The following is a 22,524-nucleotide window of genomic DNA, read 5'->3' as shown; positions in this document are numbered from 1 at the left end:
CTATAATGCTTTAGAAAATTTTACAAAATGAGAAAAAAAAGTAACTTTGTTTTGAACAAATCTATGATATGACACCAAAAAAAAAAGTTTTGGAGGGCGACATGTTAGGGTAGAAGATAAAATTGCAAGGGATTTATATTTTCTGCCTGGTGCTTTTCTGTAGTTTCCAAATGTTCTGCAATGTCCATTTATTTAATAAATCAGGAAAAATGTATTTGCAAAGAATAAGTAGAAATTTTTTTAACTTAAAGGGAAAGACTCATCACGATTTATGTAGGAATACTCACCCCAAAATATATGGATGAATATATCTTAGTCATGTACAGCACAAAACGTGTTCCCAGTGTTGTGTCGTCACTTTCTGGAAATATACTTAGTGCAGAAATTTAAAGAAAACAGAAGTCTACAGGGCACCTAGGTAGCTCATCCATTAAGAGTCCAACTCTAGATCTCAGCTCAGGTCTCGATCTCAGAGTCATGAGTTCAAGCCCCACACTGGCTCTGTGCTGGGCATGAAGCCTACTTAAAAAATAATAAATAAAACAAAAGAAAACATGAAAATAGAAGTCTATAGAATGGGTGAATGGACTAAACAATGAATCCCTGAGCAGCAAACAATATTTTCAGGAGGGAAGGGTCTCAGTGAATTTAGAAATGAGGTTATTGGGGTGATGTCTTGGTATTTGTTTTGACCAAATTGTGATGAAATAGGAAAGAACATTTCAACAACTGCCTTTCATCTAAATATACCCTGTGAATTATCAGAGACCCTGCTGTTTATTAGAAATACTGCTTTCTAAGTATGTGTTCCAGGATAACAAGATCAACCGTGAACCTTCCAAGAGCTTTTGGAAGGACCTTGGCCTCTTTCCCCACCTTTTCCTCCAATTCTCCAGAGTGCTGTAGTCCTTTACCTCACAGGGTGGGTTCCTACTTAAAGGTTAGTTCAGCTTTTTCCTACTTCCCAGTCTATTGTTCCTCTCTGCCTTCACTGAGTCAAAGAACCCTAGACTATTAGAGCTATGGGTAGCTTTAGATAGTCTGTCTTTCAACCATGAGACAATTTTGGAACAATCTATTATTGGTAAAACAAGTGGATCCAAGTTTCCAGCTATCCTGCACCCGCCCACAAGATGGCAGTGCTCTATTTTGAATGACTCCTCTAGTGCCTGAGTGGGAAGGATTTGAATTTTAATTAGGGCCAAATGATACTTATTTTTCCGGTTGGTTGAAGAGCCAAATTGCTATTTCCCTTTCAGATTATGTGTGTGGGTGGGCGGGTCCTGGGGGAAAAAGGTGTTTCAAAAAAGAAAAAGAAAAGCTCAGGGAAGTGAATCACATTTTGCCTAGGAAAACCAACCCAAGAGTGGAAGAATGAAGAAGTGGCCACGAACTTCACTAGTGATCATTTGGCTTCAGCTGAGCTGTGAGTAGCATTACTACAAAAGGCCAGGGACAACTGGGGAAATCTGAGGACTGATTCTCAGGAAAGTGGCATTCATCTTGACTTATCTGGGAGCATTTGCTGTTACAGTGGAGAATAATTATGATCTCGGAGAAGACTTGATCTGACACCACTCTTTCTCTGACGTATCTGTTACTTTCTTCTGAACAGGGGTGCGCGGTGAAGACAAGGTGATGCAGAGCCCCCTGTCAGTGGTTGTCCAGGAGGAAGGCAGTGCAACTCTCAACTGCAGTTATGAAGTGACCAACTTCCAAAGCCTATTTTGGTATAAGCAGCAAGAGAACGCTCCTACCTTTCTGTTGAGACAAATTTCAAACGGGATTGAGAAGTCAGGAAGGTTAAAAGGTACATTAGATAAGAAAGAACGTCTCGGCACCCTGCACATCACAGCCACCCAGCTTGGAGACTCAGCTACCTACCTGTGTGCAGTGGAGACACAGTGTTGTCTCCTCAGCTGCAGCCCGTACCCAAATGCTCCAGCTGGGGCTCCTGCAACTGTTAGATGGGGATCTTGCTACACCAGGCACGACCCCAAAAGTAAACTGTAGGGGAAAGCAACCATTAGTCAAGATCCTCATGCCCATGTTGACAATTACTTGTGTGGTGTACGTAGTCCTATCCCTGCATTTACTGCTTTCTCTGTGCTTTTTATGGAAGTCTGCATAACTAATATTTGTACAGGGTCACTCCTACAATACCAACTCCATAATGATGCCATTGTGCCCTGTGGGAGAAAGAAAGCCCTTTTACCAGGATTGTGCCGGCAACCTGTACGTCCACCACCCGTCATGGACTGTGCCTAACACTATGATGGATGGAAAGTCCGGTTGATTTGGGTCTGCTCTTTCCACCTAGAGTAGATACATTTATAGGTAGAGTTCTGCCTGCAACTTTTCTTGCTGGACCTATTAGCAAAGAACAAGGGATGGGAACCAGAAAGCATCATTAGTTGATTCAAACAAAAGCTTTTCTTCACCACTTGCAGTATTCTTACTCATTCCCTTCATCTTGGGGTGGTTGCTTTAGCCAAGTGCTTCACGAGTGTAGCTTTCTCGAGAACTTGCACATTAATTTGAACACTTAGTGCCCAAAGAAGGCTCCTCAAAGAAAGAGGCTAGCTAGTCTAAGTTATGCCAAGCTAACATACACTTAGCTTAGTTCTGTTATGGTATATTTTTTCAGTGAAATATATGAACTCCTATATATCGTGTGTACAGAGTAAGCAATGGAGACTACTGTTTTATGAGAGTTAACACTACTGGCCTTGTGCTTTGCAAATATTACCTCATTAAAATTTCAAAACAACTCTGATGGATCATTGTTCTTCTCAGTTAACAGATTAGGCAATGTAAATTCAGAAACATTCTAGTTGCCTCCTCCCTTCTGAAAAATAACTGCTAGAATTAGAAATCAAGCGCATCTGACTCCAACGGCTATGCTTTTTCCATTACGTGCCCATGTTAAATATCCTAGGAGGAAAATAATCCCCAACACCATGACCACAGTTATGTACCAAAAAAGTTCATGAAACACTGGAATAAGATGTGCCTGCCATGTGAATAAAACAACATGTTCACGATAACACCAAAATGTTTATCACTGTATCCGTGCTTTTTGAGTACTGGGCTTAATACTTTATTTTCTGCTTTATAATACTCTTTATTTTTCAAACAACCCTGCAGGAGCTCAAAACCAAGCATTATTTCACAAATGGAAAAAAATTACAATACCCTCTATTTTAAAATGCCAACATCCAAGTAAGGCAAAACTGCATTCTGTCGTTATTATCTAACACGTTTAGCTGGATTACAATGATTAACTATACGTGACCATGTGACACAGCATTAAAGCAAGATTTTTGATTGCTAGCCCTTCAAATCATTAGTGGACTGATGCTCCCTTAAGTGGGGAAGGTATAAAAGTTACGAAAAGACCTACTTCTCCTGATAATTGATTTTAATAAGTATTCCTGTACATGGAGTGCTTTGATGCCCTGTTAGTGTAGGCTAGTAGAGACCATAAAGGCAGCTTGAACGCCATGAGTTTTTTCGGAGATTCATTGCAGTTGAGTGCAGTTTAGATTCTGCTGTCATGGAATTGAGGAGATAGCACAGGAAAAGGGCCAGTAGTTTTTCAAGGAGAAGGAGAAGAAATAGGACAAAAATGACTGCAATGTACCTGACATTTTTCAGCCTGCACATGTCTCTGCCCGTTTCCTCTTCTTACCCCCTTTTCTATCTACACCAAGAGCCAGAAACCAAGATGTGGCGATGGGAGGAAAATCCAGCTTTTTAAAATTTAAGATTTTAAGATAGAAGTGGAAAATCCTGGGTAAGTCTCGCCAGCCTTCCTAAGGGAAATATTGTAAAATAAAAACAATAGGAAGAATGTATTTGTTTTCTGTTTTTGTTTTTGTTTTGAAGACCCAGGAAGAAAAGATTCAGAGGAAGACTAATAAGTAGTCACTACCGGTGGCCATCCTTAACGCACTAGGTATGTCCCCCAAAAGTGGTGTGTGAACTGGATTTTTTATCCTGTCTTCCCTCCTTAAGTCCCCAAGATTTGTACAGGGCCAACATTGAAAAATAAAAAAAATATCAATATCAACTCTAATCATTCACTGCAAAAATCATTCCACCCTCAGCTGGTTACAGTGTGCATGTGCCCTCAGGTTCTCTAACATGGCACCTGTTAGAGGTTTAGTCTCTGGTGTATTTAAGACAGTCAGATGGACAGAGGTGCATCCCTTATGGCTTGATACAAATGATGACAAAGTTTTAACGTTTATTAGATCCATACAGCATGTCAAGGGAGTCTATTAAAGTATTTTATCCAATTCTCAGTCTGTTTAAAATATTTCATAATGTTAGATGTTTCATGCGTGGGAGGGAGGAGTCTTATGAGACTTCCCACGTGGCTGAATGCAATGCCCGTCCATGATGCACTGAGATGCGAGCTTTCACTAGGTCAGGGTCACTCTCATTCTTGGCTACAACTCACACGGGTAAAAGTGGGCCCTTTTCTCCCTTGGCAGATGGCGTGTAAATGACCATCAGTTTTGGCCCATGAATCCCACTGCATTTTTCCTAAGGAGAAAATCTGCCAAGAGAGCGACTAGCACAACAAGAAACATGAAGTTTGAGGTGCTGCCTCCCAAATTTTAAAACAACTTAAATATTGAGCCATAGAACTGAGCCATCAACTTGTTAGAGTATGTTTTTAAAAAAACCCTCTAAAATGTAAAGGTTGTAAAGTGAAATAGGAAGTGTCTTTAGGGTAATACTAAGTTAAAGACACGGACCATTCCACCACCTGTTCCTCAAGTGGTCTCACTCTGATTCCCACTAAATCCACTCGTTGTTTTCTTTAAGCTTCTCTCTCAATAATTACGTTTCTTAATTCAATAGGCTTTTTAAGGATCTCCTCCCCACCTTCTTTTTGTCCTTGCCTGGCACACCTGGACCCAGCAGACCCCATATCTCTTCACGATATCACCTGAGAATCCTCAGGAAATATACTCAAAAAATAAATAAAAGTGCATATTCTTATAAGCTTCCAAGGCCCCAAGCTTGGGCCCAAACCCATGCATCTGGCACTCTGATGAAAAGGCATCCCTCGTGACCAAAGCCAATCCTTTGGAGGGCGTGAGCACTTCCACTGCACGGGCTCAGAGCTGCACAAGGGCAGCACTTACGAACATCTGTAGTGCCGAATTCAGGGAGATGAGAGGCCTATTCCTGAGTTGCCTTAAGGGGATCTGGGCCAAGACTCCCAAGTGACCACACCAAAAGGAAAGCCTCCTGAGACCCATATATTCCCAGCCACCCTGCACATAGTAGGTGTTCAATGAGTATACTTAGGATCAGTTAGTCTTACTATAGCAACTACATTGAACCTAATGGGCTTTTTCCAGAAATGCTATTCCAGGCATTGCCGTCCTTTGGGCCAGGGAGACAGGGGAGTAACTGAAGCCAGGCTGTGTGCCCTCTACTTCCAATGGGGGTGTTCTGAACGGACTGATCAGTACCATCTCTCTGGTCAAACATCCAACCTACCCTGTTCTTGGACATAGTCACTTCCCCTACAGGATGAAGCAGCCTCCAGAGAGTGATTCTGTCTTGGGGCTACAGATATTTACACTAGAAGGGGAGTTTGTGGCTCTGAACTGCAAATGCTTTGCAAGTAATCCCACTTATTTTCTTTCTTGGTTTGGAAACCATCTCAGCAGGGAGTTATTTCCAGTAATTCTTCAAACTTCAGGTGCCTCCAGGAATGTAAGCTGGCAGAAAGTAGTCAAGACCATCATCAATGTCACCATCTCAGCTGTGAGGCCAGGAGACGGGAGATATTTCTGTGCACTCAAGATGCCCACAGTAGGGAGAATAATAAAAACTGTGAGGCCAAGACCTCGGAGCCTGTAGCCCAGATTCACCTGCTGCTGGGCCCCAGAGACCCACAGACCCTAAACTGAAAAGATCAGGAACTGTGGGCAGTAGTGCCAAAGCACAGGAAGGAAACAGGTGACTGTGTTGCAAGAAAATGACCTACCACTGTATTCAAATCACAGCATCTTCAATCTGCACTCCTAAAACTGACTCTCACCTTCAAATCCCAGAGGGTTAAAAAAACAGAGAGTTGGGGCACCTGGGTGGCTCAGTCAGTTAAGCATCTAACTCTTGGCTTCAGCTCAGGCCATGATTTCAGGCTTCATGGGTTCTAGCCCCTCTCGGGGTTGCTTGGGACTCTCTCTCTCTCTCTCTCTCTGCCCCTCCTCCATGTGCTCTCTCTCTTTGTCCCTGCCCTCAGAAAAATAAACTTTTAAAAAGACAATATTTTCTTTTAATCATTTTCCTTTAAACTTTTGATATATTTCAAATTATAAGAGCAATATCACTTATTGTAACAAATGAAACAATACAAATACTAAAAAGAAAAGGCTAATCCTCATCACCCATTCTCTCTCATTCCTATGCGGTAAATAATCTCAACAGTTTGGTCATTGTCCTCCCCACTGTTGTCCCTGTTTATTTTTATTGATAGATGTGTATGCATGTATTACATATAATACATCATATATATTATATATAATCTATATAATAAGCTTGTTTTGATTATCACATAGGCATCCTTACAGATCACTAGATATTATTCTAACTCATTCATTTTTTAAATGTATTTTTATTTTGTATTGAAGTATAATAAACATGCAGTGTTACATTAGTTTTAGATGTACAATATAATGACTCAACAATTCTACACATTATTCAGTACCCATCATCTTAACAAATGTCTAATTGTCCACAGCATGTATGTACCATAAGTCTACTCAAGCATTTTCCTTTTTTTAAATTTTTAAATGTTTATTTATTTTTGTCAGATAGAGAGACAGAATGTGGACAGGAGAGGGGCAGAAAGAGAGACACACACAGAATCCGAAGCAGGCTCCAGGCTCTGAGCTGTCAGCACAGAAGTCGTGAACCGGGAAATCATGACCTGAGTTGAGGTCGGATGCTTAATCCACTCAGCCACCCAGGTGCTCCAAGCATTTCTTTATGGATAGATATTATCTTCTCTATTTGCGACTACTGCTGTGATAAATAACTATATCTGTATTATATAGATCTATACTATATACAGATATTTAAAACTTAGATTACAGGATCAAAGGATAGCTTCATCTTTATTATTAACCGACTTTTTGGATTACTTTCAAATAAAGGTATAGCATGTCACACTAACCAGCAAGTGGTGTGGATTTTCCCTTTATTCTCACTAGTTTTAGACAATATGGAGTCTTTCAAATTTACAAATATGATAGGCCAAAAATTAACTCATTGTTGCTCTAATTTGCATTTTTCTGATTTCCAGCAAGATCAAAAGTTTATGGCAAATTGGGTTTTGTCTTAGTAAATTTGTTTTGTTCTGTGTCCATTCTTCTTTTAGGATTTTTACTTCTCATTAATAAAACATATGCTAGGATGTCTTTCTTTGCTCCCTGTGTATCAGGGACAATTTCAGGTTTCACTTAGGAAACTCCCAAGGTTTTTAACAAACATCATCTTACTTACATTATCTCCCATAATCCACATATATACAAATATTCGTAGATTTTTAGCCAATAGTCTGATTTAAAATTTCTGAAGACATCAAATTTTTTCTTACCAATAAGCATTCACTAAATGACAGTTGAATGAATAACTGACCCATGTGTCATATTTACAGCCAATAACCCACTTTTATAGCCAATAGAATTTATAGGGAGACAAATTTCAGCTAGAGGTTTTTCAAAACAAAACAGACTGCTTTGAAGTGTAAAATATTCCTCATTACAGAAAATATTCACAGAAAAGAGGAATGTCCATTTTCCAGTGACAATAAAGAAAGAATTACAAAGTTATATGATTTTGTGCAAACTTATGAATTTTAAGATTTGAATGAAGAAAATGCCATAAAAGAAACTAACTAAAATGCTTCTAAAATTCACCACCAATAGTAAAATGAACAAATCAAGAGACTATAGATGCTGGCGAGGATGTGGAGAGACAGGCACCCTCCTACACTGTTGGTGGGAATATAAACTGGTGCAGCTGCTCTGGAAAACAGGTGGAGGTTCCTCAAAAAACTATCAATAGAACTCCCTTATGACCCAGCAATAGCACTGCTAGGGATTTACCCAAGGGATACAGAAATGCTGACGCATAGGGGCACATGTACCCCAATGTTCATAGCAGCACTGTCAACAATAGCCTAATCATGGAAAGAGCCTAAATGTCCATCACCCATTGAGTGGATCAAGAAGATGTGGTATATACACACAATGGAGTATTACATGGCAATGAGAAAGAATGAAATCTGGTCATTTGTAGCAAATTGGATGGACCTTGAGGTGTCATGCTAAGCGAAATAAATCAGGTGGAGAAGGACAAATACCATATGTTTGCACTCATAGGTCTAACAGGAAAAACCTATCAGAGGACCATAGGGAGGGGAAGGGGGAAAGAGAGTTGGGGAGAGAGAGGCACACAAATCATGAGAGGCTATTGAATACTGAAAACAAACCCGAGGGCTGAAGGGGGAGGGGGAAAAGAGAAGGGAGGTGATGGTCATGGAGGGGAGCACTTGTGGGGAGAAGCACTGGGTGTTATATGGAAACCAATTTGACAATAAACTATTACAAAAAATTTTTAAAAATAAAAATAAATAAATAAATAAAATAAAATTCACCACCAATAAAAAAAATCACTCCCAGATTCATGGAAACTGAGTGAAAATCAGAAGTTTTTAGTATTACTAAAGGGGACAATTTTTATTGGGTAATACTGTGAGATAATATGAAATGTCAGTTTGAGCCAATTATTAGTCCAAGAGACTACACACAGCTCAAAACTGGGTTTCCTTCCAGACAAAGAGAAATCATGAGATTATCTGTCTTTACCATAAACAAAATTAAACGTAACTTGAAATTGTTTTTCTGGATGAGATGTTCATCTAAATTTAAACTGTTAAATAATATCAAAGATTTACTCTTATAAGCACATTTCTAGATGTATGAAAATACTGGATTACTGTAATAACCGATCCAGCAAACATATAAATTTCCTTTTCCCTAAGCAATTAATTCAACCACCAACAAATAGCCCATATTGGAGAAAAGGAAAAACCTCAACGCTTTTTCAAATGTGTTTCAATATTATGATCACTTTCCAGCCCGAGTTTTGTTTGTAGGAAGGGGAAGACTAATCACTTTTCTCCATTCAATAACTCATAAAGAACAAAATTTTAAATCAAATACTACAGACCAAACAAATAAAGCATAGCTACATTCTGTTTCACATCATACTTTGTTCTCTTCCTTGTATGATTGCAAAAACCCTTGCATGATTTTCAAGGAAAATAACTCCTGAATTCATGTGAGATTTCACCCTCTTCAGAAGCGGCGCTCCTGTGGTTCCGCGTGCTCCGGACTACTTTCTTGCTCGTCAGAATACTGAGTCGCCATAAAGATAAACCAGGCAGAAAGTCCTTAGACATTAGGGCTAACTTCTCACATACCCTCTGCCGCCGCAATGTCTTTCTTTTATGATCGCAAACATGTTTGCCGTCTAGTTTGGTTTACTCTTAGAAAAATATGGTTGAGTATGTATATAAAACAGAATGGTTCCTCAGATAGCAATATGCTAAGTTTTTAGCGATCCTGTAGCTCTGCTTTTCTATTAATTGGTGCAGGTTTTGAGACTCAAGTAAACACTTTAAAAAATAGACATAGGAGCACCTGGGTCATTTGGTAGGTTAAGCAACCAATTTTGGCTGAGGTCACGATATGGTTCATGAGTTTGAGCCCTGCATCAGGCTCAAGCCTGGAGCCTGCTTCAGATTCTGTGCTTCCGTCTCTCTCTGCCCCCTCCCCCACTTGCACTCTGTCTCTCTCTTTCTCAAAAAATAAATAAGCATTAAAAAAATTGACATCAGCACTATAGTAAAACTAAAATGGTTCTTCTGCCTTTTGGTGATTTCATCTTATCTCCTCGTCATTCAGAAGAGAAAGACATTCTTTAAAATTAGAAACATAACAGTGAGAAAGAGAAATCTATGTTATCAAATAAAAGGCTTTTTATAACATTATTCGGTGATGGATAAAGTGAGAGATGTAGAGTTTTTCAAAGTCTGCACCTTTTATTTTCATCAAATATCTATGATCTAATCTGCAAAAACAATCATTACAGTTGGAAGTATGTTACAGCTGTTCCTGCCAAGGGATAATTGTCTTGGTGCAGAATGTCGGGCAATTCTATGATAGATTCATTTAGGATCTTGAATGAGGGAAGAGACCAACAGCAATTCGGAGGAAAGAGAGGAGCAATAGGAATGGGCCATGGGCAGAGATTTGTCTCAAAGGGCACATTTAAGATTTAGTATTAAATAGGCTTCCAGCATCTCAAAAATAGAAACCATTGTGGAAAAGAGAGTAAACACAAAGACATAAGAAATAAATTAGTATAACTGCTTTGCAGACAGATTTCTTTAAGTGGACACCTGTGACTTTCATGGCTTTTTTTTTCTGTCCAGGAAGGCCTCCCTATTTTTGTGAGTTATGCAAGTTATTCACTGTACCACATTTGGGAACATCATTCACATCTTAGTCTACGAGACACACAAAGATAGATTTCTGAGAGCATCATCTGAGCCTGTAGATTCTGCTCTGCCTGGAACTGAAAAAGTCAAAATACTGCCTCTGGAGAACAAGGCAGTGTGAGTCGAGATTTTGTCGTTTACAACCAATAGATCCATAATTAATACAGCCAAAGGTGGGGAGGGACTCTTGATTTTGTGTTATCTTATGAGCCGAATTTGTGGTGCCTAGAAACATTTTCCAGTCAAAATAGAATTATATAGAGGCAGAAAATCACCAGCTTACCTTCATTATAGTGAATATCAATCATGTTAATCCTAAGTATGTTTACAAATTTCTGAGTAGGAAAAATTGGAAAAATACTAAAAACATTCACAGATAAGCACTCATTATTCTTACTTGTTTCTTTTTCACTTTTTTGTACATTACTACACTATATTATAGGAACAATTTTATTTCTTTTATTAACAGTCCTGTTTTTGTCTTTTAAAGCCTTGCATTCATAGTTTAGACTGATTGATGATTTACTGTTCTACATCATAGGTATGCCACACTTAACTTTATAATAATCCTGTTTTTATATATTTTGATTCTTTAATTTTAAATAATTTTAATGTTTATTTATTTTGAGAAAGAGAGAGAGGGAGACAGCATGAGCACAAGCCGAGGAGGGGCAGAAAGAGAGGGAGAGAGAATTCCAAGCAGGCTCCTTGCTGTCAGCACAGAGCCAGATGTGGGGCTCGATCTGACTAACTGTGAGATCATGACCTGAGCTGAAATCAAATTGGATGCTCAACCCACTGAGCCACCCGGGTGCTCCTAAATGATTTTAAATAGCATTATGATAACCATCCTAAATCTAAATGTTTTTTAAATATTTATTTTTTTTAAGCAATCTCTACCCCCAAAGTGGGGTTCGAACTCACAGCCCTGAGATCAACAGACGCATGCTCCCTGGACTGGGCCAGCCAGGCATCCCTTAAATCTAAATTTTAATTTAAGTTTTTCATCATTTCATTAGGACAGCATCCTAGAATTGGAATTTAGTGGCTTAATGGATAAAAACTCTTTACACGTTTTCTGTTTCTTGTCTTTCTTAATAACAAAACTCCTCCAAAAAGTTTTGTAATTTAATGATCTCTACACCCTACCCGCTTCGTACCTGAACCCACTCTAGTCAGATTTCTGTTCCTACCATTCCACTGAAATCACTCTCACTAAGGTCCCAAATGAGCCTCCCATTAACAAACTGTTGTTTGATCCCATTATGGGATCCATTTACCATTCCTTATCTTACTGAATCTTGGAAGAATGTGACACGACAGCTATTCTCTCATCTTTGTCCATGTTCTCCTGGTTTGCCTTCCACCTCACAAACCACTCCTGCCCTAGATCTGCCCCCTCTCGTGGACCTCTACATGTTGTGTTGTCTCAGGGTTCAGTTCTCAAACATATTCTCTATCTACATTCATTCTCTTTTAATAATCTTGAAGGGGATCAAGGACAGGCCACCCCAAAATGTGCCACTTTGGCATATTGATTATTTTGAGCTGAAGGTACTTGGAAAATGGCAGGTGCAAAAAGGGCTCTTGGCATGCCACCCCTCTCCCACCACCTCTTTTTCTTCCTGAGAGCAGGAGGTGAAAAATGATGCCCTCCCTAGCCCAGAAAAGAAGCCCCCATAACACCAGAGATGTAAGTTGTGCTGAAGGAAATCTGTGCAAACAGAACTTGTTAGTCACTCCTCTCTTCCCCTTTGACCTACTCATATGTTTTATTACTTGTCCACTATTGTCTCTCTTTGTTCAACTTAGCATATAAGTACTTAGGACCAGCTACTTCTTGGAGTCCCCATTTTTCTATGAAGGCTTTTCTGCATATGTAAAAATTATAAAATAAAATCTGCATGATTTTCTCCTGCTATTCCATTTTATTTCAAGTTAATTTTCAGGCCCAGCAGGAGGAAAAGGTAAAGCTCTACCTCCCCTACAATCTCATCTAGAAATAGGGCTTTAATTACTGCTGACTTACCCATTGATGACTCACAAGTTTACATCTCCAACCAGACTCTATGTTGAAAGCCAGGCTCCTTTATACTGTAATCTGTATAACATCTACACTGGATGTCTAATTGGCATCTTATATTTAACATATCTAAAACATAATGCTTGATTCCCTCCCCTAGGCTCTTCCCTTGCTCTTTTCCATCTCAAAAAGAAAAGAAAAGCAAGGAAAGGAAAAGAAGAGGGAAGGGAAGGGAAGGGAAGGGAAGGGAAGGGAAGGGAAGGGAAGGGAAGGGAAGGGAAGAAGGAGAGGAGAGGAGAAGAGAGGAGCAGAGGGGAGAGGAGGGGAGGGGAAGGGAGCAGAGGGGAGGGGAGGGGAGGGGAGGGAAGGGAAGGGAAGGTAGTGTAATTCACCTAGTTATATTAAAGCCAAACACCTTGGAGTCCTCTTTAATTCTTCTCTTTCTTCATACCCCACATTGTCAAACAAACTGGCCACATAAGATTTATTTCCTGTCAGAAAAAGTCTGACTTCATTTTTCAATTCAAATAATGATGTTACATGATGGGTTCCAGCGACAGTAATGGGGTTCGGGGAATTATGACACTATGGCATGTTGATTATTTTGAATTAACGTCACTTAAGACACAGTCGGTGCAAAAAAAAAAAGTCACCTGACCCTTCTCTGGCCCCCTGAAAGCAGGAAATAAATTCCCACGTGAAGTGTACTATTCCTGCCTCTGGAGGGTAAAAGCTACCTTTATTACTAGAGATAAGGAATTTAAGGCAGAGAAGGCCTTTGCTAATTTACTACCTTAAGCCTGAGTCCGTTTGTCTTGTCAATTTCTGACAAATGTATTTCTTTGTCTAAAAGAAAAACTTCCTGCTTTGGTTCCTTCTTTGAGACTCATATATCTCTGAAACTCTTACAAATAAATAAATGTTTTTCTTCTGTTAATTTGTCTTATGTCAATTTACTTATTAGACCAACCAAAAAACCTAGAAGGGAAGAAAAGAAATGTTTCCCTTTCCTCTGCAACAACCAATTCATTTCACAACCCTAATTCTAAGATAACAGATAGATAAGATAGATGATAGATAGATAGATAGATAGATAGATAGATAGATAGATAGATAGATAGATAGATAAAAACAAGGAATCTTGTCTTGAGGTTGTTGTCTAATTGAAGGATAGCCCTGTCTTTTTCTAGTTCTTATTAGCTGTTAAGAATTCTCCCTCTGATGAAGCCAGTGAATTATCTCCTTGTATGGTACCTTGGAGATTTGGCACTTGGCAGCAATACACCATGGTAAGATTCGGGCTGGCTGAGATGTATACTTTTTTTTTTTTTTTAAGGGAAGGGTAGAGTAGAAAGGGAAATGGGAAAGAAGGAAGAGCATGACATCTGGATCTCAAGCATGTTCCTGAGCAGACTGGTTTTAAGAAAATCATATATATACTTGGATTCCTTTAGAATTATCTATGCCTGCAGAAGCCATGGAAAGTCTTCACACAACTCCAAGAGCACACGAACCCCAGTTTGAAAACCACTGGTCTAAAATGGGACATGATCACAATCTAGGAGAAGTATCTAAAAGAGATACAAGTTACTACAACGTACTGAGGAGTCATTTCCCCCACCACCTCCCTGCACACTGATTTGAGATGCTATTTATGCCAAATATCCATACACAGTTGGGCCTATTTTTTAACTTGCCATTCCATTTGACTGACTTGTCTGCCTAGTCTGTTTGCACTGAAGAATCTCCCTTCCTTTCGGGGCACCTGGGTGACCCAGTCATTTAACTGTCAGGCTCTTGATCATGATCTCAGGGTTTATGGGATCGAGCCCTGCATCAGGCTCTGTGCTGACAGCACAGAGTCGACTTGGGATTCTCTCTCTCTCTCTCTCTCTCTCTCTCTCTCTCTCTCTCTCCCCTTCCCTGTTCTCTCTCTCTCTCAAACTAAATAAACTTAAAAAAAAAGAAACTTCCTTCCTTTCTCTTTCTGTTTACTTTTATGCAATAGAGCATTCACTCTTTTCTTCTACATGTTCTTTTATCTGTTTTTTTCTGTTTTGCATGTGAATGCTATGAATACTGTACTTAAATTATTGTTTATCTTATAACCTGTCTTTTAGTAGTGGTTTTCTTTTTCTCTTTTAGATATTCTGGTATAAAATCATTTCATCTGCAAACATGCAGATGATATTTTACCTCTTTCCAATTCTTATGCTGGTAATTCTTTTTCTCTGAGCTGACTGCGTTATCTAGTACCTCCAACACAATGTTAAAGAGTGGTAAGGATCGCGACTTTGTCTTTCCCTTAACTTTCATAAAGAAGTTTCTAGCATTTCTCCATAAGTAGGTGTTGATTTGGGGTTATGACATATGCATTTTTTTGTGTTAAGGAATTTGTTACTAATTCCTTTTTTTTTTTTTTTAGTGTTTCTAACATGAACGGGTGTTGTTTTTTGTCACATGCCTTTTCTGCATCAATGAAGATGAACATATGATTTTTCTTGCTAGCTCTTATGCCAGTTATTAAGCTACTCATTCTTTTAAAAGTATTTTTAAGTTAATTTATTTTGAGAGAGAGGGAGAGAGAGAGGACTAGTGAGAGAGGAAAAGAGAGAGAACCCCAAACAGGCTCTGCAGTGTCAGCACACAGCCCAATGTGGGGCTCGAACTCACAAACCATGAGATCACGATCTGAGCTGAAATCAAGAGTTGAACACTGAACCGCTTAACTGAGTGAGCCATCTAGGCATCCCAAAACTACTCTTTTTTAACTGCAAATACTATGCTCTGGGACTTTGCCAACATTGTTGTAAGTGCTGATGCCTATCACGCACTGTCCCCTAGAGTTAATTAACTTTACTGGTGTTTTGTCAGTCTCCCCAGCTGCATAATTAGCATATTCTGGTTTGTACATTTTATTAAACATCCTCACAGGGTTACGTTGAAGGAGCTTTTGGTAGCAGGCACTCAACATTTATTGTTGACCTACTACAACCCTGTCTATCATTGCTCAGGAAAATTGTGAAATCACCTTTAACCAGACATATTCCTGTTGGTACCTATCTAGCACATTGACATCACCATACATGAGACAGGAAGGAAAAGAATTCCAAGAGGATTGCTCATTTAATTGCCACTTCTTCCAAGCAACTGAACTAATTCCTTCTATTCTTCCTAGACTAAAATTCCTACCTTTGAGAACATTCCTCATCAGTGGAAAGAAAATCTTTAAAAAGACACCTAGAAGTTTTGTATTTCTGGGGTTCCAGATTTGATGCAGGTAGACAGCACTCTGATTAGCAAATCCTCTGAAAATTGGTACAGGAAAGTGTACCAATTTACAAATAGCCAGATTCTCTGGTAATCACCCCACCTGTCTGTTGTTTTCGTCTCAAGCAGAAATCAGGGGACAGGGGAAGGTAGAGCACAGTTCACCTCTGACCCAGCAGATCCAGGAGGGAATGAACTCCTATCAGAATTACAACGACACAGAGCTTCAGGAAAAATGCTAGAAGAAGTGGTCTCCCAAATGTACTTGATTTCATACATGAAGAGTGGAAGACTAACATCCACAATTATCATCAAAGAAAATCACGTTTACTCATCACCATTCAGCCAGTCAGCTCAGCCCCACAGCAAGAAGGGAAGGAGGTAAAGATGGGGATGAGCGTGCCAGGGCCAAGGGTTTGGCGGGGAATGGAGCTGAGGAAATGTGAGTAAGTAGATTCTAGGTCAGTATCTAGAATCACCAGAGTGAGGACTCGATACAAAGAATAGAAGAGAACTTTCTTCCTTAATCTCTCCTCTTTCAGTTCCTAATTCTTTCTGTAAATATAGGAAATCATAAAACAGGGTTTGGGATAAGTAACATGTAAAAACTAAATAGGAGAAATTACTGGACTTTGCACAGATGCCCAGATTGGAATACAGGAAACACTCAGATTTTTGCAAAACACTACCATTGTTAGAGTTAGCCAAATACCAGGATGCTTTCTCACATCTGAGAATGTATTAAAAGAAAAGATATTGGGGATGCCTGGATGGCTCAGTTAGCTAAGTGTCTGACTCTCAATTTCTGCCCAGGTCATGATCTCATGGCTTTTGTGGGATTGAGCCTAATATCGGGCTCTGTGCTAGGCGTGAAGCTGTTTGAGATTCTCTCTATCTCGCTTTCCCTCTCCCCCTCCTCCTTGCACGCTCTCTCTCTAAAATAATAAAATATTAAAAAATTTTAATAAAAAAGAAAAGATATTATATTTCCCTCTTTTATATTTTCAGAGAGAATCTGGAAATGGTCTTTTGCAGCTAATGAAAACTTATTCATATTGAAAGATACAACAAAGCCACAACTGACCTCAACGAATTGAGGGGAAGGATTAGGTCTTCTCTTAACCTTTGATTTATACCCCTCAGAATGTAGTACAGGGTCACCCAGGCAATGAACTTTGTAGATTTCCATTTAAGGTGAGCAGTGGGAGGAAGAGAGTCCCAAGCACCTAAGAATATTTAGTCATCACTGGAGAACATTTTGACACTATGTTTTGTTTTCTTTCTTTATTGTTTGCTTTCCCCCACTCTGTATGTTCTATCTTCCTTTGACCTAGCCTAATGAGTTTCATTGTATTAAAGGGGAAGAAAGGGAAAAAATGTATAATAAAGAAATTCAGACCACCTGGGGGCAGTGCTCCCACTGGCAACAATGACTGGCTGGGAACTAGAACTGAGAGATGGGAGAAGCAGGAAAGAGTACATACATGTGATGTTTGAGTGATGAGTTTGACATGACAAGTCAGCTTTTGATTGGTTATGAAAACAGGATGAAGATCACCTAAGCTTCCAAACCAAACGAGGCAGAAGACTCTAGAACAGTGAACCAGGCTCAATGAACATGGTCAGGTCCAGGCCTCCAAACTGAATGGTCAGAGACTTCAGGAAGAAGCAGGAATGAAGATTCATCTACCTGCCTTGCTGATGCTCCTGTGTGTGAAGCCAGACTGTGAGTGAGGGGAGGGGAAGGCCTGGGGTGCAGCTCTGGAAATGAAATCCGGAGGGCTCCTTGGGGTCCCTCAAAGAAAATTCTTTTAAAAAAACAAAAACAACAGTTTTTTTTATGTATGAAAACCTTCTCACTCTCCCTGCACAGGGTCAAATGGACAACATCCAGTGGAACAGAGCCCTCCCTCTCTCACAGTCCAGGAAGGCGAGAGCTTCACAATAAACTGTACTTACAGAGACGCAACTTTGGATTTCTTCCAGTGGTTTAGGCAGGATCCCATGGAAGGCATTCACCATCTGATGTATATTCAATCACATGAGAAAGAGAAGATCAAAGGAAGATTCACAGCCAGGTTTAACAAAGCGGACCAACACATTTCTCTGCACTTGAAAGATTCTCTCCCCTACGACTCAGCCACATATCTGTGTGCCGTAGAGAGTAGCACAGTGCTGCTCAGACACCTGTGCCTTGCACCCAAACCCTTGCTCATCCTTGTAGCTCCTTCTACAAGGGCTCTGGGGCACCGAACCTAACTTTGTGCAAACATGAAGGGCTTTGTATAACCTGACGTCAAATGTTTCATTTGAAGGTCTTGGGCAGAGGGATAATGTTTTAAAATACCATCTAATGTATTTTGTTTCTCAGTGTGAAGTCCTTACTCTGTTAAAACTAGTCTAGGAACCTGAGGTTTAATATCAGAAAGGAGGAGAGCACTAAAGAACAAAGAGAGAACAGAATAAAAGTCTTGCCCTTGAGCTCCTTTGTAGACTTTTATAAACATATTGAAAATACAAAATCTTAAAAGCCATGACCATCAAATTCAGCAGTGAAAGAAAATATATTGACATTCTGAAAAGGCTGGCTTAGAAGATCAAAGACAAAAGGCTGAGGCAAAAACGGTATAAAGTTTATAAAAGACAGAGTGTAAAGATAACACAGTATGATAGAAATCTGGTTACTCCTAAAAACTGGAGGCTGGCTGGTTCGGGAAGAGCCAAGGGGTATAACCAGGAGTTACTAGCCAGAGGTCTTTGAAAAGTCCCCAGCAACTGTTCTTTCTAGGATCAGAGAACCCTGAGCAGGAGTCTCACATCAATACCCACCACAAACCATCCACTACAAGGAAGTGCTCAAGCTCCATGTACAAAAGATGATCCATCCAGAGGACATCACCAGGCTGTCTCTAGCCCATTTCTTCTTTCTTTTTTTTAAATATTTATTTATTTATTTATTTTAAGAAAGAGAGAGAGAGAGAGCATGCGCACAAGTGTGAGAGGGAGAAGAGCAGAAAGAGAGGGGGAGAGAGAGAATCCCAAGCAGACTCCGCACTGTCAGCATGAGCCCGACTCAGGGCTCGATCTTGGACTGTGAGATCATGACCTGAGTTGAAATCAAGAGTCAGACACTAAGCCGACTAAACCACCCCAGGTGCCCCTCTAGTTCATTTCGGTGCTTGCATAGGCTTGTGAACAGATTAACCAGGATGGCAGAGTAGAGGTTCTCCATGGGCCCAGAAGCATGGGTTTTCTCTCACTACATCAAATTTAGTTACTTTGCTGCCAAACATCTGACCTGTCAACAGCAGATACAACATTGAGCCTTTAGTATGCAATCACCCCTCAAGGAGACCAACCAGACTCTGGTTGCCAAGTTGATTACATTGTACCACTTCCACCTTGAAGATCACAGAAATCTTTTCTTATTGGGTTACTGGGGTTAATACATACTCCGGGTATGATTTGCCTTCCCTCCACACTGCCACACATAGAAACATGGACTAAGGGCTCAGAGTGGCTGACTGATTATCATGATAAGTAAAGGATTTCTCATCTCTTTGCATCAAGAGATCGGCTTCATAGTAAGGAGGTGTAACAATGGACACGTGACCATTGGCTATGCTGACACTACTGGAGTATTATCCACAAACTACATTGGAGTGATCACCTAAAGTTTCAGCTAAAGCACTAGTTTAGGGATAGTGCTCTGAGAGGCTGGAGAACTATTCTTTATGATACTATGTTCCTATTAGATAAAATACACAGACCTGGAAGCCAAAGGGTGGAAGTAGGACTATCTGCCCATGACTCTCACCTTCAGTGACTCACTTGGATGTCCTCACACTGTTCTGGGCTCGAGGTCCCAGTTCTCCTTGAAGGGAAAGGAAAGAGGGCACCTCTACTAGGGAAACGCAGAGGTTTTCACCTAACCTGATGTTACACAGATCACTTGGTCATTTGGAGGTCCTCATGCCAGAAGACCAGAAGGCCAAGAAAAGAGTTACAACACTGGCAGAGGGGATTGATTGTGATTATCAGGAGGATATAGGGTGGCTGCTACCTAATGGGCACTGGGAAAATATGGCTAAATTTCAGGGGATTCACTGGGATGACTTTTAGTGCTCTTGTGGCAGTGATTACTATAAAAAGGCAACTGTAGCAACTATGGCCTGACAAGGAAAGAATAATCAGGGGCTTAGACCCCCTCAGGGATAAAAGATCGTGGTTATTTCACTGAGATAGAAACTTAGACCAGTAGATATATTAGCCAGAGGTTGAGAGGATAGAGAATGAGTGGTATTGAAAGTAGATGGAGAGAAATCAACTATTGCAATTACAATTGGTCTCACTAATCCTATTGTTAATCTTTTTTTAAGTGCTAGTGATCTGGGTAGATATGACACAGAGTATAAGTGGATCTCAGCAGTGCAAAGGATGGGCTGTACAGAGGCTATTGGTGTTCTATTCATTTCCCCTTGACAGTCACCTCTACATACTGAAAACCCCAGCAACCTTGAGGACTATTTTCAGACCATGGAAACACATGTGGCCAATGTACAGGGCTAGCCGGATGTGCTGGAGAGTTAATGCCCCCAAAGCGGCCCTTACACAGTGATGAACAATGAGTTTATGGATGAATTCTCCAGCTCCTTCATGCCTCACTTGGAAAAACTCCAAAGGGTATGCTATGCTGTCTCCCAGAGTTACCAGCTAGATTAAGCTCCAACTGCCAACGGCATGAATTGACTTATTGACAACATTCTGTATTGGCCTCCCTCCCTCTCCTGATTCACTTCCTACCAACATTTCCTGGAATGACCTGCAAATAAACTGCTTACACACAAATCCTTGTATTGGAACTCACTTTCAGAGATTCCAAACTAAGATACAGGAATTCAAATCAGAGGACAAAAATCTAGATGGTGCTCCTTCCATTGCTATCAAACTGGGTTTGGTAGAACACAGAATTTTCATAGCCTCATTCAGGGCTGGTCCCAACTGTCATGACTCCCTGCATATATATATCTCTCTGAGTGGAGAGACTCAATGACCTACTTTTGGGTCACCGAGAACCTAGGCTTCTCAGACACAATCTTGTCTGTGACAAGACCCAATTTTTACTCCCAGCTTGGGGACTCCAACTCTGGAATTACATAAGTATCTTTGTCACTATGTCTGGAAATGCAAAATTCTAAAAAAATCATAATATTCTTTGTTTTTTTTTTTAACATTTTTTGTTCAATAACACTAACAGTGCAGAGCCTGCTTGGGATTCTCTCTCTCTCTTCTTCTGCCCCCACTCCCACTGTATGTGTGTATGTATGTGTGTGTGCACGCTCTTTCTCTCTCTAAAAAAAATCTATCTTTGGAGCACCTGGGTGCCTCAGTCGGTTAAGTGTTCAACTTCGGCTCAGGTCATGATCTCAGGGTTTGTGGGTTCAAGCCCCACGACAGGCTCTGTGCTGACAGCTCAGAGCCTGGAGCTTTCTTCAAATTCTGTCTCCCTCTCTCTCTGCCCCTCCCTTGCTCATGTTCTCTTTTTCTCCCTCCATCTCAAAAATAAATAAAAACATGGAAAAAATGTTTAATCTATCTTTATCTCATTTGGTATGTTAAGAAATTGTAGAAATGTAAAAAATTGAATATGTTAATATAGCAAGTATATTCTTATCATGCCTAATTAATTGTTCATACTTTCATATTTGTTTTGTCATTTTTATTTTTGTTTTATTTTTTAATGTTTTATTTATTTTTGAGACAGAGCACAAGCAGGGGAGGGGCAGAGAGAGAGAGGGACAGAAGATCAGAAGCAGGCTCTGTGCTGAGAGAGGGGCTCAAGCCCATGAGCTGTAAGATCATGACCTGAACCAAAGTTAGATGCTTAACTGACTGAGCCACCCAGGCTCCCTTGTCATTTTTATTTTTGAAGAAAAAAAAGAAAAATTAGAGTCTGCCGTTGTCACAAAGGAAACCCTGTCACTTCTGCCCAGTGCCTGAGGTCCTGCTCCCCTCTCCAAGATTGGGGCATATCGGAAATGAATTTGCCGGCTCCCTTTCTCCTTTATTTTCATCCCAGGATAGAAGAACTCCGAAAACATTTCACATGTTCACGTTTTCATTTGAAATTATATAACCAAAGGCCTATTTTCTGAAAGGGAGACCAAAAGTCTTGGGAAAACTTTCCTCAGTGAGACATAATCAGCCGCCCACCTGTCAGATCATTTCCTGCTCTGAAGCAGAAACGCCCCGAAGCACAGAGCAGAACCCAGATCAGAGGGAGAGCCTCTTCTCACCCTGCGGGACAGCTGTCAGGACAGCTGTCAGCATGACGCGGCTCAGCTTGCTGTGGGCAGTCGCGGTGTCCACCTGTCTGGGTAAGGAAGGTGGGGTCTTCGTGTATGGTGTTATCTAATGGGGCTGTGAACCAGAGATTAATAGCGTAGGAACCGCATCACCTCAGAGCCCAGCTATGGAGAGGAGGAAAGCTGATATGTGCAGCCTGGGGTTTGGATCCCGGGGAAAGTGAATGGGGACGGGATCAGCTTGTGAGTCTGCCTGCCTTATCTCTCTGGTGTGATACCCTCTCCTCTTTCCCACAGGATCCAGCACAGCCCAGACGGTCACTCAGGCT

The 22,524-nt window shown here is 40.4% G+C and overlaps 1 long non-coding RNA gene and 1 gene segment (V, D, J or C); one reads left to right on the top strand and one right to left on the bottom strand.

The window, feature by feature from the left end:
• LOC115301965 overlaps positions 1–22,524 on the top strand; it is a 550,585-nt gene that overhangs the window by 201,666 nt on the left and 326,395 nt on the right.
• On the bottom strand, positions 1,305–18,037 carry LOC115301994. Its single transcript, XR_003913379.1, has 3 exons — positions 17,850–18,037; positions 1,885–2,007; positions 1,305–1,761 (listed from the first exon to the last, which is right to left on the bottom strand). It is a non-coding gene; the product is annotated as an uncharacterized LOC115301994 (long non-coding RNA).

The sequence above is a fragment of the Suricata suricatta genome, chromosome 9 (genome assembly GCF_006229205.1).
Source record: "Suricata suricatta isolate VVHF042 chromosome 9, meerkat_22Aug2017_6uvM2_HiC, whole genome shotgun sequence".
In the NCBI taxonomy this organism is placed as follows: domain Eukaryota; kingdom Metazoa; phylum Chordata; class Mammalia; order Carnivora; family Herpestidae; genus Suricata; species Suricata suricatta.
The sequence above is the reverse complement of the archived record's forward strand: the minus strand, read 5'-3'. Positions and strand labels throughout refer to the sequence as shown.